This window comes from Hyperolius riggenbachi, chromosome 8 (genome assembly GCF_040937935.1).
Source record: "Hyperolius riggenbachi isolate aHypRig1 chromosome 8, aHypRig1.pri, whole genome shotgun sequence".
NCBI lineage: Eukaryota > Metazoa > Chordata > Amphibia > Anura > Hyperoliidae > Hyperolius > Hyperolius riggenbachi.
This window is the reverse complement of record NC_090653.1, coordinates 81,315,763-81,339,228: the sequence shown is the minus strand read 5'-3', so window position 1 is coordinate 81,339,228 and position 23,466 is coordinate 81,315,763. Positions and strand designations below refer to the sequence as shown.

At 46.4% G+C, this 23,466-nt stretch overlaps 1 protein-coding gene across 2 annotated transcripts in view; it reads left to right on the top strand.

The window, feature by feature from the left end:
- The first annotated feature begins 9,004 nt into the window (after positions 1-9,004).
- ACTMAP (actin maturation protease) overlaps positions 9,005-23,466 on the top strand; it is a 339,819-nt gene continuing 325,357 nt past the window's right edge. For both annotated transcript variants that reach the window (XM_068250795.1, XM_068250794.1), the window contains exon 1: positions 9,005-9,113. The gene's annotated coding sequence lies outside the window, so the exon portion shown is untranslated. The remainder of the gene's footprint in view (positions 9,114-23,466) is intronic.

Genomic DNA, 23,466 nt, shown 5'->3' with positions numbered 1-23,466 from the left:
ACACAGTAGGCAGAAGTTAATCACGTTGTCAAAAGATTAAAACTAAACTTATAGGTAGTTATTTTGTGCATATTTTGTTTTTATTCCAGTTGTGCTCCCATTTTTGCCTGAGGAAGCGCGGTCACGCCCGCGAAAACGCGTTGCATTTGTGAAGTTGAATAAATTATTTGTCAATTCTGTTTTAACGAGACTTTTCTTTTTTTGTAAGAAGGAGGTGAGTCCACCTTAACATCCCCCTCTGCTTTTAAGTGGTTTTTAAAACGTTTTACTCTACTCTGGCGCCTCTGTATACCGAGTTTTTGCTTATCCGACCAAAAATTGAACTTTATCTCAATCAGTAGCTGATACCCCCTTTTACATGAGAACTCTATTCCTTTTCACAAACAGACCATCAGGGGGCGCTGTATGACTGATATTGTGGTGAAACCCCTCCCACAAGAAAAGTTAGAACTTTTGTGGGAAATAGCTGTTTACAGCTGTGTTCAACTGCCAAAAACCATGCAGCAGCTACATCACCTGCCAACAGTAAAATGTTCACTGGAGTTCCTCTTTAAAGTATTTTTTTTAATGAAGGATGGATGTATCTGGGTAATATAGAGCCTATGGCAAACACAAAACTTGCCCCCCCCCCCCCTCCTGGTCATAGCCATGTTCCCCTCTAAAAACAGCATCCATTCTCATGTACATGTGTTATGGTTGCCTGTGCTTTTTTTTGGGCTCAGGATATTGCTGGAGTTACTTATTTCCTCTCTGTCCTCTTTTCTAACATTAATCCAAGTGCACCCTACATACATAAATTAGGTAGCCATGTTCCCCAGATAACAGAATTCATCTGATCTGAGGTTCGGAGTGTTGGGGAGGCATGTGGGAAGGAATGGCAGTGCAGCACAGGGGCAGACATGGCGCCCATGGTACCATGGCAAGAGCCATACCTGTACCCCTCAAAATACACCTTTGATGAAGGATTAGCCTTCCAAAATAGTGTCCTCCCTCGACAAGACAAGGAATAACTGGTTTATTTTACAAATTGCTGTTTATTTATGCTGCTGACCTCAACATTAATTGGTAGAATGTGTTTTTGTGACACTTTGTAAGGTACAACTGTTGTTTCTGGGTCTGAGGATAGAAAGACACAATCCCGAAAACGAATATTTCAAGGTATTACTGTTGTGCAATAAAGAGAGTACTACATCGAGTTCTTAACCCATTTGGGACTTTGTGAGCTAAAATCTACGATGCAGTTGTGAATGCCAGTTACATATTATTATTATTATTATTATTATTTATATAGCGATGATCTCTTCCGCAGCACTTTACAGTCTATATATAGACTTGTCTTTAATTGTCCCTCAGAGAAACTCACAATCTAATCCCTACCACAGCCACATGTAATCTGGGGACAATTTTTTGTGTACATGGCGTTCTTCCGTCCGATCAGTTTGACACAAGGTGTGCCATATGACGGCTCACCCTGCCGCCCTTGCAATACCGATATTGATTACTATTCCCCCTCCAAGTCATAGCAACTCGGAGGGAGAAATAATTTGGGGTTCGGCTACCGTCGATACGGTAATTGGCTTGTTAACAGTCCTGTTGCAGCATTCTGTACTAGCTGCAGTGTTTGCTGTCACTTCCCCGGTATTGTAGCCGATCTCTTTTTTTTCTATGAAATTGAAAATAACAGGTTACAGTAGCTATTAGCTCGGAAAGTCCACCTCTGAATCAGTAATCTGGTAAGTGTGGTCAGTCCCAGGGCATGGCAGAGACTTGTGCAGACATTGTTGCCTGGTGAGTGTGCATCTAATGTCTCTATGTAACTTTTCAGCTGGGTTCACACTGGCATTAAACACCGGCGTTTCCCGCCATTGCTGTTGCCAGAAGAATGACAGGGTGTTGGAGGTGGGAATGAAGACATGGAGTTCAGTGATAGTGGTCACACAATATTCATGCTCCGTGTTTGGCTGGTGTTGCATGCAGTGGGAGCGGCATGCAGTACCTTTCATCTGTTTTCTTGGGGCATTCTCTCAGGAACCAAAGTCCTTTTCTAATATGGAAGACTTTGATGCTGCGCTGATTCTGCATGCAGATGTGCAGTAATGGGATTTCGGGGTCCATTTTTTCCCTGATGCTTTCATTCCGCTGTTGTGAACCCATCCTAAAGCTGTTTGTAGAGACGCAGATGATTATAACTTTCAGAAAGCTGTCCTTCTCCCCGTTGGGTGGCGAAACCACTAAAATTTGGGCAGACTTCTATTTCAGTACATGTGGTGCGAGGAGATTGTTTGCTTTTCTTCTAATTGGAAAAGGATCACAAACTAATTGTTTCCAGAGATTTGAAACCTCGGTGACAATGCGAGAGAGCTGTGTCACTCATAAACTCTGGTCATCTGTTGTTTAACTCCTTCATCTCGCATTATCGGTTATATATATTTGTATTAGTGATTCTAAGGGCCCATACCCACTTAGTGATTTTTCTGAATGATTTTTTCACAATGGATGTTTCTATTCACGATATAGTGCAACATCATTTAATGAAAATGTGTTAACCTCCCTGGTGGTTCATCTCTTTCTGAATTTATGGGTCTAAAAGCGGTACATTTTTTTTCAAGAATTTTAGGCCTCCAATTCTCAAGTTCTCACCAGAATATGTCAGAATAAAGGTCTTGTAGACATCCCGGGTGTAATAAAAGACTAGAACAAAAATTGTTGAAATAATTAAATTTATGAATCAACTTAAAAATAGTGAAACTGTACAAAAAAGGCACCAGACTATACAGTATGTACCAGGGGCGTAACTAGAAATCACTGGGCCCCCCTGCGAATATTTGGATGGGGCCCCCCCCCCCATAGGTGCCAAATAATCGTAATGGGGCAGCGTTTCACTGTAAATTAATTGTAAAGTGGGCAGCACCAGTCACCAGAAAATAGTAACGTGAGCAGCAGTCACCAGAAAATTGTAACGTGGGCAGCATTCACCAGACAATCGTAATGTGAGCAGCGTTCACCAGAATATCGTAATGTGGGACAGAAAATCGTAATGTGGGCAGAGTTCACCAGAAAATTGTAACATGGACAGCATTCACCAGACAATCGTAACTTGGGCAGTGTTCACCAGAAAATCGTAATGTGGGCCAGAAAATCGTAATGTGGGCAGCATTCACCAGAAAATCGTAACGTGGACAGCATTCACCAGACAATCGTAACGTGGGCAGTGTTCACCAGAAAATCGTAATGTGGGCCAGAAAATCGCAATGTGGGCAGCAGTCACCAGAAAATCGCCATGTGGGCAGCAGTCACCAGAAAATTGCAATGTGGGCATCAGTCACCAGAAAATCCTAATGTGGGCAGCAGTCACCAGAATATCGTAATGTGGGCAGCAGTCACCAGAAAATCCTAATGTGGGCAGCAGTCAGTCACCAGAATGTCGTAATGTGGGCAGCAGTCAGTCACCAGAATGTCGTAATGTGGGCAGCAGACACCAGAAAATCCTAATGTGGGCAGCAGTCACCAGAAAATCCTTATGTGGGCAGCAGTCACCAGAAAATCGCAATGTGGGCAGCAGTCACCAGAAAATCGCAATGTGGGCAGCAGTCACCAGAAAATCCTAATGTGGGCAGCATACACCAGAAAATCGTAATGTGGGCAGCAGACACCAGAAAATCGCAATGTGGGCAGCAGACACCTGAAAATCGCAATGTGGGCAGCAGACACCTGAAAATCGTAATGTGGGCAGCAGACACCTGAAAATCGTAATGTGGGCAGCAGACACCTGAAAATCGTAATGAGGGCAGCAGACACCTGAAAATTGCAATGTGGGCAGCAGTGACCAGAAAATCGCAATGTGGGCAGCAGTGACCAGAAAATCGTAATGTGGGCAGCAGACACCTGAAAATCGCAATGTGGGCAGCAGACACCTGAAAATCGTAATGTGGGCAGCAGACACCAGAAAATCGCAATGTGGGCAGCAGACACCAGAAAATCGTAATGTGGGCAGCAGACACCTGAAAATCGTAATGTGGGCAGCAGACACCTGAAAATCGTAATGTGGGCAGCAGACACCTGAAAATCGTAATGTGGGCAGCAGACACCTGAAAATCGTAATGTGGGCAGCAGTGATCAGAAAATCGCAATGTGGGCAGCAGACACCTGAAAATCGTAATGTGGGCAGCAGACACCAGAAAATCATAATGTGGGCAGCAGACACCAGAAAATCGCAATGTGGGCAGCAGGCACCAGAAAATCGCAATGTGGGCAGCAGTGACCAGAAAATCGCAATGTGGGCAGCAGTGACCAGAAAATCGTAATGTGGGCAGCAGACACCAGAAAATCATAATGTGGGCAGCAGACACCTGAAAATCACAATGTGGGCAGCAGTGACCAGAAAATCGCAATGTGGGCAGCAGTGACCAGAAAATCGTAATGTGGGCAGCAGACACCTGAAAATCGCAATGTGGGCAGCAGACACCTGAAAATCGTAATGTGGGCAGCAGACACCAGAAAATCGCAATGTGGGCAGCAGACACCAGAAAATCGTAATGTGGGCAGCAGACACCTGAAAATCGTAATGTGGGCAGCAGACACCTGAAAATCGTAATGTGGGCAGCAGACACCTGAAAATCGTAATGTGGGCAGCAGACACCTGAAAATCGTAATGTGGGCAGCAGTGATCAGAAAATCGCAATGTGGGCAGCAGACACCTGAAAATCGTAATGTGGGCAGCAGACACCAGAAAATCATAATGTGGGCAGCAGACACCAGAAAATCGCAATGTGGGCAGCAGGCACCAGAAAATCGCAATGTGGGCAGCAGTGACCAGAAAATCGCAATGTGGGCAGCAGTGACCAGAAAATCGTAATGTGGGCAGCAGACACCAGAAAATCATAATGTGGGCAGCAGACACCTGAAAATCACAATGTGGGCAGCAGTGACCAGAAAATCACAATGTGGGCAGCAGTGACCAGAAAATCGCAATGTGGGCAGCAGACACCAGAAAATCGTAATGTGGGCAGCAGACACCTGAAAATCGTAATGTGGGCAGCAGACACCTGAAAATCGTAATGTGGGCAGCAGACACCTGAAAATCGTAATGTGGGCAGCAGACACCTGAAAATCGTAATGTGGGCAGCAGACACCTGAAAATCGTAATGTGGGCAGCAGTGATCAGAAAATCGCAATGTGGGCAGCAGACACCTGAAAATCGTAATCTGGGCAGCAGACACCAGAAAATCATAATGTGGGCAGCAGACACCAGAAAATCGCAATGTGGGCAGCAGTGACCAGAAAATCGCAATGTGGGCAGCAGTGACCAGAAAATCGTAATGTGGGCAGCAGACACCAGAAAATCATAATGTGGGCAGCAGACACCTGAAAATCACAATGTGGGCAGCAGTGACCAGAAAATCACAATGTGGGCAGCAGACACCTGAAAATCACAATGTGGGCAGCAGGCACCTGAAAATCGCAATGTGTGCAGCAGTCACATGAAAATCACAATGTGGGCAGCAGTGACCAGAAAATCACAATGTAGGCAGCAGACACTAGAAAAAAAAAATGCACCTGTGAAAAAAAACCAATTCACTTACCTGACAGAAGTCTTCTCCTCTCCCGGCATCTGGCTCGCAGCTCCCCGAGTCCTCCTGCAGCACATCTCCCGCGCTGACAGGCAGAGTGCAGGGCTACGGCAAGATGGCTGCCGAAGCCCTGTACTAGAGACACAAATAGTCTCCAGTGTAGGGCTTCTTCGGCGGCCATCTTGCCGTAGCCCTGCTCTGCCTGCCGGAGACTATGCAGGCTGCTGGAGCGGAGCTACGGGGAATGAACTGGCGCAGCGTCTATTAGACGCTGCGGCCAGTTGAGCACCTTGCTGGGGGGTCCAGAGCAGCGCTCCCCCCACGCACAGTGAGCGGGCCCCAGAGCAGCCCCGGGCAGCAGGGCCCCCCTGCGGCTGAGAGAGTCGCATCCCCGGTAGGTACGCCGGTGGTGACAGCCTTTCCTTCTCCGGGCCCCTGACTTGCTAGGGGCCCCCCTGCAACTGCAGGGGCTGCAGGGTCTATTCCTACGCCCCTGGTATGTACATATATTCCTAATACACCTCCAGCGTGTGGTATATTTTGAAACAGGGAATGGCACAGAGGGCGATGTCACAATCGGGGCAGTAGAAGCGTGATTCCTTTCAGACTTTTTTTCCCTTTGCTATCAGTTTTAGGCGGCATGCAGAGAGTAGTCAAAATCCAGGCAGAGGTCGGTGCAGGCGGCAGGCAGAGAGTAGTCAAAATCCAGGCAGAGGTCGGTGCAGGCGGCAGCCGGCAGGCAGAGAGTAGTCAAAATCCAGGCAGAGGTCGGTGCAGGCGGCAGGCAGAGAGTAGTCAAAATCCAGGCAGAGGTCGGTGCAGGCGGCAGCCGGCAGGCAGAGAGTAGTCAAAATCCAGGCAGAGGTCGGTGCAGGCGGCAGGCAGAGAGTAGTCAAAATCCACGCTCTGACATCCCTCCACCCCCCGTATAATAACAACAGAACACATCACTAGCCTGAGTGTGTGCTAGTAGATCGTCTGTCAGCCTGTGCCCTGCAATGTCCTCCGAGGGATTGGGCATCAATCCCTGACAGGTAACACTGATTTTGTGTGTGTATGGACCTTAAGGGACAGTTACTGACACCACTATATAATCTAGTATTGCAGAAGATGTCAGCACTATTAAAGTAATACATGAAATGAAACATCCCAACTCGTCATAACATAATACACACCAGGGGCATAACTATAGTGAGCAGTGCCTGCGATTGCAGAGGGGCCCAGAGATAGCGGGAGGCCCCAACTAGTAACCCTCCCTTTCTCTGATACTGCAGATCAGGTGTTTTTGTGGATATACAAGTTATGGGTGTGAAGATCTGATGGCCGCACTTGTTTTATGATCTTTATAACCAAGGAGTGGCAAAGTGAACATTAAGGGGAACCTAAAGTCAACATAAAGAAAATAGTTTCCCTTACCTGGGGCTTCTACTATCCCCCTGCAGCCGCCCTGTGCCCGCGACGTCATTCATGATTCTCCAGTCCCCCGCAGTGACTAAGTTTTGCTTACGGCGACATATTTTCTTGTACTGTGCATGCGCGTGATCAAGGAAGGACACGGGTGGCCAGAGCTGCGCAGGTGCAGTGGCCGGCGACTGGCTCTGTTGCCGAAAGTGAAACTAATGGCCCGTACTCACGGGCTGCAGAAGTGGCCTGTCGCCAGCACACGTGAGCGTGCTAGCGACAGGCCGGCGACAGCTTCTCTCCAGGTCCCTCCGCGTACACACGCGGAAGAGGGACCAGCGGCGAGACGGAAGCTGTCGCCGACGTTCCTCCTCCCCCCGCCGGAAGCTTCATTCACCTCTATGGAGGTTGCTGTCGCTAGTCCGCGTACTCACGCGGACTAGCGACAGTTGCGGCGGAGGTGCGGCGGCGACTGTTGCCATGCGATTGAAACTTTCAATCGCATGGCGACAAGAGCGGCGGGCGACAGTTCGGGGTGCGCGCGCGTGCGACGGCCCATACTCACGGGCGACCTGTCGCCGCAACACGCGCGCGCCGCGTGTTGAGGCGACAAAAGTCCCTCGTGAGTATGGGCCATAAGTCACTGTGGGGACTGGAGAATCGTGAATGAAGTCACAAGCACAGGGCAGCTGCAGGGGGCTGGTGGAAGCCCCAGGTAAGTGAAACTCTTTTTTTATGTTGACTTTAGGTTCCCTTTAAAGGGGCTCCATCACATTTTTGCAGGTGGGCCCTATGATTTGTAGTTTCGCCCTGATACACACTGTAATCTTTATTTATCACATCAGGAGAATGGAAAGCTTTCTATCTGTAATGATCTGCATTTCAAAATACATTTCTAGTCACATCCAGTAGTCGGCAAAGTGCTCATAAATACTGACTTATGTAAGCATTGTCCCCATAAGGGGAGATGGAACAGACTTGCTCAGAAAGGAGCCGGCTCAGTGACAAATGTTTGTTTGTACAAATCCCTGTGCTGACTTGTGCCATCTGCTTATTTGGCCAAAAGGAAAGTGCTTGATCCTGGGCTAGAGGCTGACTTGCATGCTTGTTGTATTAGCAAACAGAAATGAAACCTGGGTAAGATTAGCTAGTCATTACATACTGAAATCTTAACTCAAGAACAAACACTCTATTCTGTAATATTTCTCACTGCCCAATAAATACATTGCAATGGGAACATTATAAAAGAGGGCATTATAGTGGTGTACACAATAATGGGGCATGTTATTGGGGAGCATGATAACAGGGAAGTTTTACAGCGAGGAGCATTATAACTTGGGCACTGTAATGATGAGGAGTATAATTGGGGAGTACTTTAACTGCCTTGGACACTATAATGGGGAACATCATAAGGAGGAGCACGATAATGGGGAAGGCTATAGTAGGGGCAGTAAAAAGGGACATTAAAATGAGTGTATTATTACTTAATGTACTATATAACGGGGGTATAATAATGAGGAAAACTATAACTTTGGGGCGGTGGGACATAATTCCCTGACGGTCTTGAGGACAGTGAATTCTTTGTATAGCCTTAGTACATCTTTGCACCCCAGTTTTAAGACGCTCTTTTAATTTAACCACACTTACTAAACATAGTTCCAGTGGTTGTTGCTCTCTATGGAAAAAAAACTCTTGGTGGAATGTGCATGCCTTGCCCAAGAGCAGCGAACGGGAGCCAGGACCATTGGAAATAGTTAGTGATACTGCAGTCCTAGCTTCTACCAAGGATGGGCACCTGCCAAGGAAGGCCACAAAATTATTAGGCACTGGTCCTGTAGGTGGTGTATGCAAATCTTTGCACTGTCAAATGTTGTGCATGGTTGTTAGTACTGCCACAAATATGCATGGCTGTAGAAGGGGGAAGAGGAGGCCTCACCTAACTGACCTGAGCTGTGAGTGGAGGGGCAGAGAGAGGGATGAGTTTTATTTATGATTGCTGACAATAATAGTGATTGTTTTGTTTTTTCCAACAGATGAATGCTGCAGGAGACCCACATCAAAGCCTACCACTATCCTTGCTGCTAATACAGTGAAGTGGAACTAGAATAAGGATGTCATCAGCATATTCAAAACTATTTTAAGGTATCTACAATCTTTATTTTTGTAGGAATTTTAAAGTGAACCTAATCAGAGTGGGGTAAGGGATATGCGCTGGATCCTGCAGTGTGAAGAGGTTGGGGGAAGCCTCATTAGGATCCGAGGCTTCCCCCTCCTGGGTAAGGACCCCCAGTGGGTGTTTGTTGTTTTATGGTTTTTTTTTACGATACAGATGCTATTTAATTTACAAACAGAGATTAAAACAAACTACCACATGCCTTTAAAGACGCACTGAAGTCTCATTTTTTTATCTTATTTTATTATTCAGCCTTCTTCAGAATTATATTGGTACATCCCCGCGGCAGAATGAGTTATTTAGAGCCCTGAAATTGCCCAGCAAACTTCCACAGATGGCATAGTTCTGCTGCCCGGTAGAGGCAGAGCTTTGCACAGTAGCTCTGCCTCTTCTCCGGAGGCGGAGATTGACTGGATAAGAGGCAGAGCTACTGCGCAAAGCTCTGCCTCTACCAGGCAGCAGAATGAGCGACCTGTGGAACTCTGCTGGGCAATTTCAGGGCTATACATAACTCGTTCTGCCGTGGGAATGAGGCGATTTAGCTTAGAATTTAATGGTGAAGAAGGCCGAATAAGAAAATAAGGTAAAAAAACAAGACTTCAGTGTCTCGTCAAGAAAATCTGTAACTTTAAAAACAAAAAAGTTACATGCCTCCCCAGAGGGAAGCTTCTGGATGGTCCAGAGGCATCCTGTGTCCTCCTCGACCCTTGCTGCAGGCCAGGACCTTCTAGAGCCTGGCCACGAGAACATATCTGACAAGCTCTAGTTGGATATGTTTGGATCCTGCACAGCAGCTGTGTCTCCGAGAAGGATCAGGAAACCTCTGGACCATCCATATGCTTCCCTCTATGTGGATAAGTATCCAACATTTTTTAAGGTTACAGGTGTCCTTTAACATATTCATGGCTTAGGTCACCTGTCCCAAGTGTGGAGAATAATCCACTGATAATTCATTGGTGATTATGAATGCTGGGTAACCATTCCTGATCATTATTATATACTGCTTTTGCCAGAAATGGATTAAGATGAAATGGGGCGCTAGGCAAGATAGGTGTTTTTGCCCACCGCTGATGGTCATCTGGCTTTTTTAAGTAAGATTTGGTGAGGGCTAGCATCCACCAGGCCCCAGACTCTCTCCAGGCCCTAGGCAACTGCCTAGAATTGCCTTGTGGATGATCCAGCTATGGCTTCTGCTTATCCTCCCTGTCCCCATTGAACTGAACAGCTGAAAAGGGGAGCAATGGGCTTAGATGAGATCATGGGGCAGTCTTTACACATGCTAGATATTTGGTCCTGACTGACTACCTAAGTCGGTAACCATATCGTGTGTACGAGGCTTAAGGGTCCGTTTCCACTAAGTCTAAATAGACAGCGGTTTCCCGCATGCGAGCCAAACTGGGAAACTGCCTATTCAAACAATAGCTTGCCAATTCGAACTGCATTGCAGTGGGATTCTGAACAGCATGCGGCAGTTTTCTATAGCATGCATCCAAACCCCTAAAGCCATGCATGGCATGACTATAATGATTTGCCTCAGGGCCGGGCCTAGGCAGAGGTAACAGAGGCTCCAGCCTCAGGGCGCAGTGTAGGAGGGGCGCACAACTCACACCGCTATCATTCCCCTATTGTGTTTGAAGCAGAGAGAATTATGGAGATATATGGCAGTGACTGCAAGCCAGATAACTAGAGATTTAGGTGTTGGGTGGGTTGGGGGCCCTCGGGCACCTCTTAGTCTTATAGCAATCAGTGTGTGACTGCTGGGGTGGGAGGGATGGAGGGGTGCACTTTGGTATCTCAGCCTTGGGTGCTGGAAGAACTTGTCTCAGCTCTGATTTGCCTGCAGCTAACCGATTGGAAAAACGGATGCAGCACCCAGCGGACATAGGCCCTTACTGGGTGTGTTAGTTTGCCAATTACTGCTTAGTTAGAACGCTTGAAAATGGAGGCTACTGCGGTGTAACTGAGCAGGATACCACTTAAGGACCAGGGGGTTTTGCGCTGATCTGTGCAGTATGGGCTCTCCAGCCCACAGCACAGATCAGCAGGCAGCCCGGGCGACCAGACTTCCCCCCCCCCCCCTTTTTCCCCACAAGGGGGATGTCCTGCTGGGGGGGTCTGATCGCCGCCGGCACTATGTGGGTAGTGGGGGGGGCTCCTCAAAGCCCCCCTCCGCAGCGATTCCCAGCCTCGCTCCCTTTCCCTCCCTCTCGTCCTCTTTCTGGGTGGCACAGGACGGCGATCCGTCCTGCGCCACCTCTGACAGGCTTCAGCCTATCAGATGCTGGCGATCCCCGGCCAATCAGGGGCCGGGGATCGCCGATCCCCTTTACGGCACTGCTACGCAGCAGCACCGTATGATGTAAACAGCGGGGATTACTTCCGCGCGTGTTTACAGTTAGCCTGTGAGTCGCGATCGGAGGCTCGCAGGCTATTCACGGAGACACCCTCCGTGAACTGACATGGATCGAACAAGCGGCCGTTTCCATGGTAACACCACTTCGACCTGCCGACGCCTATCGGCATTAGGCGGTCGTTAAGTGGTTAAAGTGAACTTAAAAAAGAATGGACTTTATGATTGGGAAAGCCCGTTATTTGAGATTACAGACCCAAAGCATAGCTGGCTGCAATGTAAGCTGAAGTGGAAAAATAATTTTGAATACATTAACCTGTAAAATGACTTGAGTATCGGTGATGTACTTCATAGACTTTTTTAAAAGTTAAGTTCAATCATCTCCTTAAGAATCTGCATTTTCTAATAGTCAAGCACTATCAGTGAATTTAGCAAATGTTCCTTTTACTTGCTTTTATGCTTCTGCCGTACTTTAGAGTCTGTAGTGCAATAGAAAGCTGTACTATTGCCTCACACTGCCACGTAATCACATTTCCGTACACCTCGCACTTCTGCTGTATGTATTTCACAGCGACGCTCTCTGCCAATTTCCATATACACACATTCACACATACACTTCTCCAGCTACCTGGATAAAACACTCCAGCAGCCAACGAGAATACAAGTATCCAAACCAGAAGTTAAATCCGGTCACAAATCCGAAAATACTATCCATATTTCCATTTACAGCTGCAAGTAAAGAATTTTAATTCAATCCATACTCGAGATATTTTCCAATTCAATAATTGTCTTTATATTTACCAGCAATGATTTAGTGGCTTTTCTGAGGACAACCGAAAATAAATATGGTTAAGACGCAAGAATTCAAGTAACATATGTAAAGTATGAGTAAAAACACATGTACAGCGTTCCTTGCACAGCACTGTGGAAAATGTCTTGTTGTACAGTGCAAGTTTGTGAAATAAACAATATAAAATAAATAGGAGTGTAACACATTTGTCATTAACATATATTGGTATTCCCACCCCACTGGCTAGGAGCCTCATCTCTATTTATGTGCACGGCCGCATTGCTCTTGTGCAAGTCTGGTGTGTACTCATACGTGGAGGAGGGCACAGGCAAATCAAATCAAAAATAGCTTTATTGGCATGACCGAGATTTATACAGGCATTGCCAAAGCAAGGGAAATGGGGGACATGGAAGGGGTCACACACGTGGGCGCAGGCAACCACATAGGGTGCGTGTATGTGGATGGAGCACAGAGCCAGTGGCGGACCCTGACAGCAGGTAAAGAATACTGCACGGGGCACCGGGGGCACATTTTACACTGGGGGGTGGGGGCAGTATCAGGAGTTGCATCGTGTTCGCCGCACGTCCCGATATCGCACTCCGTTACTCCGTGCACCCGATCAAGCATGTTGGCCCTACATCTTACTGCATATCCGATCGATACACGCGACCAGTCTCAGCCCGAAAATTGGTCACATTGTCGATCGGGCATGCTCTTGGCGGCACCGATTTTCATCCAATTATAATAATCGAATCGGATGGTCGATTAGCCGACAAGTTGCCTGATGTATGGCCACCTCAATAATAGTGTAAAACCAGTTGTTGTTTTTAATTAGACAATGGTGATGCATTTTGTAAGCTCAACTTACTTCTTTAGGCCAAGTATTCCTGCCAAAAACAAAAATGCAGCCAAGATTTGAGGTCCTCCAATTTTATTGGTTTTAACTTAGTTTTTAACCTATCTGGGCGCCTCTTTCCCCTGTTCATACCTGTTTTTCTTGTTTGCATAGGTTTCTTTAAGGACTCCAATTTCATCACACATTAACAGAAAAAATAATAATATATACTGCCTGATAGATTAATTTGTTTGTTCCCTAAAAAACTGAGACCAGACTATGACAGGGTTGTGTACACAGCTCCCCGTCCCTCTTCGGGAACCCAATCCCCCTGTCCCTCTTTCTTCACCGGTTGCCACTCTTTCAGGACTAATGTACAGATCTGTATGTATGTATTTTTTTTTTTACAGAGAAACACTATTAATTGACTCTTATTCTCATTGTTTAAATTGATATATCTCTTATATTCAAACTAGTGACCTTAGCCCGTTTAAAAACGGGTTAGGTCTGTCACTAATCTGCAGTGCGCATGCACGCGCCCACCGTGCGCCTGCATGCCGCGCGCCCGCACACACATGCCTTCCCCTTCTGGCCCCGTCCTCCTCCGGCTCTCGGCAGTGTCTCTGCATCTGTCCCTGCACATGCGCAGTGCAAAAAAGCACTGACACATGGACAGACGCAGGGACACTTGCAAATTATATATAGAGATGGTAATATAAAAAAAATGAACCAGGAGAGAAAGGACCAGTGTGGTTTGAATTCTAAAATAACATATTTTTCTTATGAAATCTTTATGGTATGCGTGATTAGAGGTTTGGCAAGGGGTGTGTCTCTTTCTTATCTCAAAAAGTTAGGAGGTTTGGTAGTGTAGGGTATCGACACGGACACGCACATTTCCATGTCCAGTCATATTGATAAAAAGGGGGTGTCATAGCTCATGTGTGCTTAGGTCTCTATGACCCCTATAGTTAGTAGATGTGCCTCTGTACATGCAAATGTTTTTAATTGCAATTTGAGACTTTTACAGACCTGGTACTAATGAACCACTGATCCTGTTTCTGTCACTGTAGATAAAGCCATACAATCTGTTTTCACCAGGTGATAGTGTCTGCACTGCTGTGATCTTTGCCATGCTCAGCAATCACCATAGATAAGGAAAACAGTCTTCACATCAGTCACACCTTATAAATCAATCAGTAGAGCTACAAAAGAGATCATGAGCGTCCTGTCATGATGGCTACAGCCAATCACAGACTGTTCTGCACCATAACCTCCGTGACACTGCAATCAGATTTAATAGACTGATATCGTGTACTGTCTAATCCTGTCCTGACAATGTCCAGTTAGGAGATCTCTGTATTAGATATGGGAAGCAATAAACTCTGAGAAAATACATTGCACAGGAAGTGTTGTTAATTTTCTATTCCTAAACTGTCAAGTTTGGGCAGGTCCTGCATCATCCTTTAAGTAGTCTTTATTCTCCTGATTATCTCTGTGGCAGGCTTAGGAGGCAATTTAACAGATCCAGGCTGTGCTTGCAGTGACAGAAGCTGCGTGCTCAGCCTGGGGCTATAGTAGCTTCTGCAATGCAGAACATGTGGCCTATCTCACAAGGATCTCTCTGTGATGTCAGCCCTGGACCGACTTCACTGCGGGTTTAGAAATTAACACCGCACAATCTATAGGCTGAAATCACAAATGGATGGAAGCACTTCATATCCAGGGATTAGCAGTTAAACTTGTCACTGATACCGTATGAAAATGGATGTAGAGGCAGGAAAATTGGCTTTGCTTGTACTAGCCGCAGAAACTAGATGGAAGCCAGACCCAACCATCAAACTAGATCTTCCACACAAAACACAAAAATGGAGATACTCCCTGATAGCTCTGGCTGTGTGTGTCTTACTATAGTGGAGTGCAATCAGTGGCGTAGCTAAGGAGCTGTGGGCCCCGATGCAAGTTTTACAATGGGGCCCCCCAAGCACCCTACACATAACAATTGAGACGGCGCGCCAAAACCTGCCAATGGCAACTACAGTGTCAGAGGTGCAAGAAGGGAATTGGGAACAGTTTGTTAATTTTTACCACTATTCAAAGTATATATAGAAGTGATTATTATGAGCACAGGACTAATAGAGAGCTAATACTGAAGTTGAGGGAGGGCCCTTCGGGGCCCCTCTGGCCCAAGGCGGTCGCAACCTCTGCACCCCCTATTGCTACGCCCCTGAGTGCAATTGTATACCTTGGTTTCACCCCTGCAGGGGGGGTTCTTCCATGAAGCAACTTGAAACACGTGCTTCAGGGCGGCAACTATTAGAGGGCAGCAAGAGGCGACTCCCCTCCCCAAATGTCCCCCTCCCTGTCTTCCCTCCCTAGATACGCAGCGCCGCTTTACTCACCTACTCTGTGTTCCAGCTATGGGGTCTCCATCCGCCTATCCAGCGTCCTGTATCGATGGCTAATGGTGTCTCATGTGACCGATTACATGCTGCCGAGTCACATAAGGCACCGCTGTAGTCAGGAAGCAGGATGTCACGTGTGGCTAGTGATCCCATTGCTAATCTCCTGAGAGCAGGTAAGTGATGCAGCACATACCTGGCATTCCGCTATGGCTGCTGCGGTGGTCCCTGCACCAATGTGTAGGCTGTGGCTGAAGTCAGTGCTTCAAGAACCACCACCTACACACATATGTGGGACTTTGGGTACAACTGTTGCATTCCTTGTGTCAATCCACCCCTGAACCAGAAACAACCTGTGAAGCGTCCTACACAGGGTTAGTGATCACAGCCGTGATTAGGCGTGATTGCCTCATTCACGGAAAAAAGTCGAATTTGTGAGGCCGTCTCAAATTCAGAAAATCAATCACGCCATTTCCAGATTTTATTTTTTTTTAATCACGACCGAATCCGTGATTGGGGGTATCCGAGCAGCACTTATGTGTTTGGTAAAATCCAAATTTAATACAGCCATCTTCCGGGAAATTTTGGAGCACTTCCTGCTTCCCTTTGATGACCTTTTCTGACCAGAATAGTCCTTATCGCTTGAAGTTTATTTTTTTCCTCAACTGCCACCCTCAAAACACCGGCGATACTGTTGGGTGAGAAAATCCTAAAACAGTCAGCGTTTCAGAGATGCCAGCATCAGATCTTCTTCCACCAACGATCATCCCTCATTCAAAGTCACTTAAATCTTTCATCTTACCCATTTTGACATTAATTTCTGTGATAACTATGTTGTCCGAAGCTGAATGTTCCTCATATATGCAACTCTGCATTGTTACGTCAGTCTGCGTCACTGTTGGACTGGTTTACTTTAAGATAAGGTGGTGTCTCTGCTATTGGCTGTTGATCTACTGCTGCTCCTCCCTCGTCCCTAGCAATCAAGATTTTCCATCCAGTCTGACCAATATGTTTGATTTTCTGAAAATATTGATAGAAATTGTTTGATGTGACATGCTGTAGTATAGATTCCCAGCAGATTCAATTAACGTGTTGGAATCTGCTGTGAAATGAGCTGGAAAATTGATGTATGCATGGTGCTTAGTGGATGGAGAGTAAGGATAGGCATAGAATAGAGGTGACGCCAGATTAGACAGGCAAAGTTTAGGACTGTCAGAGTGGTAATGGTTAGGAATTGATTTTGGTTGGAATTGAACATGTAGGGAAGAGGTTAGGGTTAGGCAGAGGCCATTTCTTAAGATTAGGGGTAGGCTAGGTATGTGGACTGCAGAAAGTGCAGGAGTGTTGCCAGGGCCGGATTTGTACTCTTTACCGCCCTAGGTCACTGTCACCAGCCACCCCGTTCAGTATAGGTAGCGAGATGACCCCTCCCCCCTTCCATCCAGTATAGGTGGTCAGATGACCCTTCTCCCTTCCCTCCAGTATAGGTAGCCAGATGACTACTCCCCCCTTCCCTCCAGTATAGGTAGCCAGATGACTCCCCCCCCCCCCCCCCTTTCCCTCCAGTATAGGTAGCCAGATGACTCCTCACCCTTTCCCTCCAGTATAGGTAGCCAGATGACTACTCCCCCCTTCCCTCCAGTATAGGTAGCCAGATGACTCCCCCCCGTATAGGTAGCCAGATGACTCCTCACTAGAGATGTCGCGAACACTTCGCCTGCGAACGGTTCCAGGCGAACTTTGGGGGTTCGTGTTCGCATGCATCAGGCGAACTTTTGCGGAAGTTCGATTCGCCCCATAATGCTCTATTGAGCAAAACTTTGACCCTCCATATCACTGTCAGCAGACACATTATTGCCAAACACACTTCTCTCACTGCTGGAGGCCCGCCCTCCCTCCCTCCCTCCCTCCTCCCTCCCTCCCTCCAAGCAAGGTCCTTATACCATTTGACTCAGTTGTCTGCCTACACTAATTAGTTATGGGACAGCTGCTACACACTCTGCTAGGGAGATTTTAATTAGCCTCTTGTGGGTCTCCTCCCTCCTCCCTCCTACCAGTATACATCATACCATGGCTGGGAATCGAACCCAGCTCTCACTGTGTGGTGGGCAAGTCACCCTAACCACTGTACCACTACAGTAGACTACAGTAGTAAGTGAAGCTGGCCTAAAATTTACCATTTATGCTCTACTTGTCTACTTTTTCTCTTGTATTGAGCATAAATGGTAAATTTTAGGCCAGCTTCAGTTGGTACAGTGGTTAGGGTGCATGCCCACCACACAGTGAGACCCAGGTTCAAATCCCAGCCAATGTGAGTTGGCTTTTATGCTACAAATCCTTAAAGGGGACCTAAACGGAGAAGGATATGGATTTTTCCTTTTAAAATAATACCAGTTGCCTGAATCTCCTGCTGATCCTGTGTCTCTAATACTTTTAGCCACAGCCCCTGAACAAGCATGCAGATCAGGTGCTCTGACTGAAGTCAGACTGGATTAGCTGCATGCTTGTTTCAGGGTGTGATTCAGCCACTATTGCAGTCACAAAGATCAGCTGGACTGCCAGGCAACTGGTATTGTTTACAGGAAACATCCATATCACTCTCAGTTAAGGTTCCCTGTAAGCAACCAGTTTCTATTGCATTGAGCATAAATGGTACATTTTAGGCCAGCTTCACTTACTACTGTAGTGGTACAGTGGTTAGGGTGACTTGCCCACCACACAGTGAGAGCTGGGTTCGATTCCCAGCCATGGTGTGATGTATACTGGTTTTTAAAATAGTATAATTCCCTGGCAGAAGAGACCCTCCTTCCAGACCCTCCTCCCTCCGGTAGGAGGCAGGAGGGAATAGGTAGAAGGGTAGAAGGGTAGGTGGGAGGAGGGAGGAGACCCACAATAGGCTAATTAAAATCTCCCTAGCAGAGTGTGTAGCAGCTGTCCCATAACTAATTAGTGTAGGCAGACAACTGAGTCAAATGGTATAAGGACCTTGCTTGGAGGAGGGAGGGAGGGAAGGAGGGAGTGTGGGTCCTCCAGCAGTGATGTGTATTTCACTCAATCAGGTGTGCCTCCAGGTATTAGAGCTCTTGAAACATGTTTTCTATCATTTTTCTAGCCAGTAGAATTTTTTAAAATTTTCAAAGTTCGTCTCCCCATTGAAGTCTATTGCGGTTCGAACTTTTTCGTGAACCGAACCTTTCGCGGAGGTTCGCGAACAGGGTTCGCGAACCGAAAATTGGAGGTTCACGACATCTCTACTCCTCACCCTTTCCCTCCAGTATAGGTAGGTAGCCAGATGACTCCCTTAATCCCTCCTTCTCTCCCCCCCCCCTTCATTATAGGTAGCCAGCTCACCTTTACACCCCAGCAGCCATCAGTGTCAGGCTCCCTGCACACTGCAAATCTGATTTGCGATTCCAATTCCGATTCACGATTCCGAATTTCCCTGGATGCCATTAAAAGGAAAACGCAGCATGCAGTACTGATTAAAAATCGGAATCGCATGTGAAAATCGATTAAAATTGGAATCACATGTAGTGTGCAAGAGGCCTCACTCATTTCTCCACTCATCTCCAGTGCAGAAGCTTCCTCTTCCTTTTCGTCTCCAGTGCTGCCCAAGTCCATAGCCACCGGCCACAATGCAAACGTGCATAGAGAGCAAGGTGGCTGTTGCACAGGTGGCTAGCAGCAGAGTACCGTGGTCAGATGCTCGCCTGATCTCCCTTCATTGCAGCATTTGCAAATTTGTAAATGCTGCACCAGTTTAGCCTGCTGCTTTGGTGCCATTGTTCTTGTAGTGCCCTAGGCCATGGCCTAGGTGGCCTTGGCCTAAATCCGGCCCCAAGTGTTGCAGAACTCTGAAACTAAGTATTGGCAAAAAATCATCTACTGCTGATACTGGCAGCCAACTGACACAGCACACAGTTACTGGGTTCCCAGGTCATATGTTCATCAGTATTGGGAGGTTTGGAGAAAGCTGGGACGGCAGGGTAAATGTTAGATTAATAGGACACATAATGCTGCTGTGTATAGGCAACTAGTGAATGGGAAATGAAGCTCTTGTAAGTGAAAATTTACTTGGCCGAATTACTCATACATTATAATAGCATTATTAATCAAGGAAAAATGTGCTTATTATTTATTTAACCTATTTCTTATATTTGCTATCAATTCACTTAGCATTTAACAAAAGTGGAATTTCACTTTAAAGATTTGCAACAGCCCTGAGAGCAGATGCCCCTTGTGCCCACTACAGCTCTGCCAGGCCTACCATATGCTCCAAGATGGGCCTACAGCTGACTGCAGCTTCACGCCAGCCAGTCCTATAAGCTTGCCATGTAGTCATGAGTCTATGTCTGGCAGTGTACAAGGTCATGTCTGAGTTCCCCCATCTACCTACACACAATATAGTCTGTGTGATTATTCACCATCAATAGTTTATGTAAGTATACAGCTGCCTGAGATCAGGTTTGTGCTATATATACATCCTGAGGCGACTATTTGGTCATTGTCTAGACTGCAGGACCTGATACTGGTCTTTGATGTGCTGGGGGTGTCAGCGGAGGCTCAGGTCTCTTCAGGTGAATTCCAGGTGTTCTGGGGGTGTCTGGAAAGCATCCTTCCTGGGGCATGCCAGAGAGAATAAACTTTACACAGCCTCTCTCATCGCTAGATAAACAGCCCTTATGCACTAATAACACAGCTCCTAATTACTTCCCATATGTCTGAGGGGAGTCACGCTCAGTGGAACACACACTGTATCACATAACTGTCACAAGGCTCCTGATTACCCTGTAGCTGTCACATGCATTGTAGTACTACGCTTACACCGTCATACTACTCGCTGCCTCTTATGCAGTTACACACTCGCTCTGCTATGCGGAGTGACTCACCAGCCCATCCACCAGGGGGATTACCATTGTGCTATATTTTTAAACTTTCAAAAATGTTATTTAAAGCGCGACTGTGGTCTGTTTTTAAATATAGACATGAAATTAGTGTTTTACAACTCTTGTTTCTGTGAGTAAGTCTCAGTGAATTAAGAATTCTAATTTGAATGCCATGACTGTATTCTATAAAAGCAGAGCTGGATCACCCACAAGGCAATTCTAGGCATTTGCCTGAGGCCTGGAGAGTGTCTTTGATTTTGATTTTTTGAATTTTGAGTCTAGGGGCCTGGTGAATGTTAGCCCCCACCAAATCTTACTAAAAAAAGTGACCATCAGCTGTGAGTAAAAGCTGCTATCTTGCCTAGGCCCCATTTTAGCTTAACCCCTTGGTGACCGCATCACGCCGATGGACGTACATGCGGCGCCAGCCCCAGGACTGCGTAAAGCCGATCGGCGTAAAATCCTTGAAGCAGAGTTTGCAGGGGATTGCGCACGGCGATGCGCGCGCATCCCCACTTCAATGACAGAGCTCCACTCCGTCATCAGCCTCCCAGCGGTGATAGCTGCTAGGAGACTGTTAGACGGGGAACCCGCCATCTAATAACCGTGTACAGCGCTGCGATCTACTGTTTGACATGGATGTCCCCCTGGGGGAGACAGAAGTGATCGGCTGTCATAGGCTGAAGCCTGTGACAGCTGATCACGCTGATTGGCTGGTGGGGGGAGGGCGAGCGGGGATTCAAGAAAATTATAAATAAATAAGCATTTTTATTATAAAAATAATAACAAAAATATTTGTAAAAAAAAAACACTGGGAGACCGATCAGACCCCACCAAAGCTCTGTTGGTGGGGAGAAAATGGGGGGGGGATCACTTGTGTGCTGAGTTGTGTGGCCCTGCAGCAAGGCCTTAAAGCTGCAGTGGCCCATTTAGTGAAAAATGGACTGGTCTTTGGGGGGGGGTTTATCATTGCGGTCTTTGGTTAATCCATTCTTGCATAAAAGTTTTACATGTACGCAAGGCCAGATTTACCATATACTTTTTATACCCCTAGGAAAACTTCCTTTTTGCCCCCCTTCCATGTGCAGCAGCCCCCTCCCATTCCATGTACAGCCCCCTCCCATTCCATGTGCAGCTCCCTGTAACATCTTTGCAAAGCAGTTTCATGTCCCACCACCTTGAGTAGCAGGTACTTCCATACATAGGTCTCCATTTTCAGCCTTCTCTGTAATATGCAGCAACCTCTCTTCCATGTCCAGCTCCCCTCCCATTCCATATGCAGCCCCCTCTAGCATGTGTAACATCCATGTACAACAGTCCTTCTCTTTCATGTATTGGTGCCTTGAGCAGCATCTCTCGTCCTCCATATGTCTGTAACCTAAACTAATGTCCAGCGCTGCGTAATATGTTGACGCTTTATAAGTACAATACATAAATAAATAATAAATGTTGCCCAACATTTGCACACTCCATTTTCATTTGCAGGCTTCTCTTCCATATTCAATAACCTCTTTTCTATAGCCAGAAGGCAGCCACCCCCTTTGGCAACAGCCACCCAAGGCCCGGGCCTTTGTGGACTTTCCAAAAATCCACTCTGCATGTAGGCACCATTTCATATGATCTAAATGATTTCCTACAGAAAACATTAGAAAGCGCCATAACAGCATTAACTAACAATTCTTTGAGTGTATTTTTGTACAAAGCGGGCTAAACGTAAGGATAATGGGCTGCAATCAGCCTCTTTCTCATGTATAAGTAATGCTGCATACACACTTGAGATAAAAGTCTCTGGAAAAGGCAAGATCACAGACCAATTTTACCCCATTCCATGTAGTATGAGAGCCATACTCTACACAGTCTATTCTAAGGAGCTGAACTCCACGTCAGATAAACTTCTTTGCAAGATGCTGCACACAAAGATGCTGTACACATTCAAAAGATCATTATCTGCAAAAGATCTCTTCCTGCAATAGATCCATTCCTTCAAAATGCATTCATAGTCTATGAGATCTGCAGATCCTCATACACACCTTGTTTAACAGACTTCATCTGCATATCTGGCAATCATCTGCAGATCTGAAAATCCATCCTGGTGGATCTGATCTGCAGATGATTGCCTGCTAAACAAGGTGTGTATGATGATCTGCAGATCTCATAGACTATGAATGCATTTTGAAGGAATGGATCTATTGCAGGAACAGATCTTTTGCAGATAATGATCTTTTGAATGTTTACAGCATCTGTGTGTGCAGCATCCTGCAAAGATTTTATCTGATGGGGAGTGCAGCTCCATAGAATAGACTGTGTAGAGTATGGCTCTCATACTACATGGAATGGGGTAAAATTGGTCTGTGATCTTGCCTTTTCCAGAGACTTTTATCTCAAGTGTGTATGCAGCATAAGGGGCAAACAGGCCAATTCCAGCACTCACTCATTACAGCCATCCATTGCCCATGCTAGTTGATCACTACCTTTTAAAACTTGGAAGTGTCCACTGAGAGTTATACAAAGGCAGCTCCTGATTGGGCAGTGTGTATGTACCTACAGCTTCATACACACACTAGATGGTTCTCTACCAAGGAATCTAATGTGTGTAGGGTGGCCCACTCCATAGCAACAGAACGTGTCAACATCCTGCAGCTCTCACCCCTGAATGGTCGCCCGAGTGATTGAGTCTTATGCTGGGAATACACCATGCGTTTTTGCAGTCGATTTGCCTTTCGATCGTGTTTTCCGCTCGATTTCCCACTCAATCCTCTTATCTTTTCTTATCGATTTCTTTTCACTTCTATCAGAAATTGAGCGGTACAACGATCGAAAGTGAGAACGAACATGTCGGAAATTATCTATTGAACCATCTATCTGCCTAAAAAACGCATGGTGTATTCTCAGCATCAGGGCTCTTTCACACTACATACATTTTAAAAGCTCTTGCTAATATTCTCCTATGTGTGTGTTCACACTGGAGAGATGTGATTTTGTAAAAATCCCCCATAGCATTGCATTAGCAAGAGCTTTTAAAATCTCTGGCGTTTAAAAAGCTCTTGTAGTGTGAATCAGCC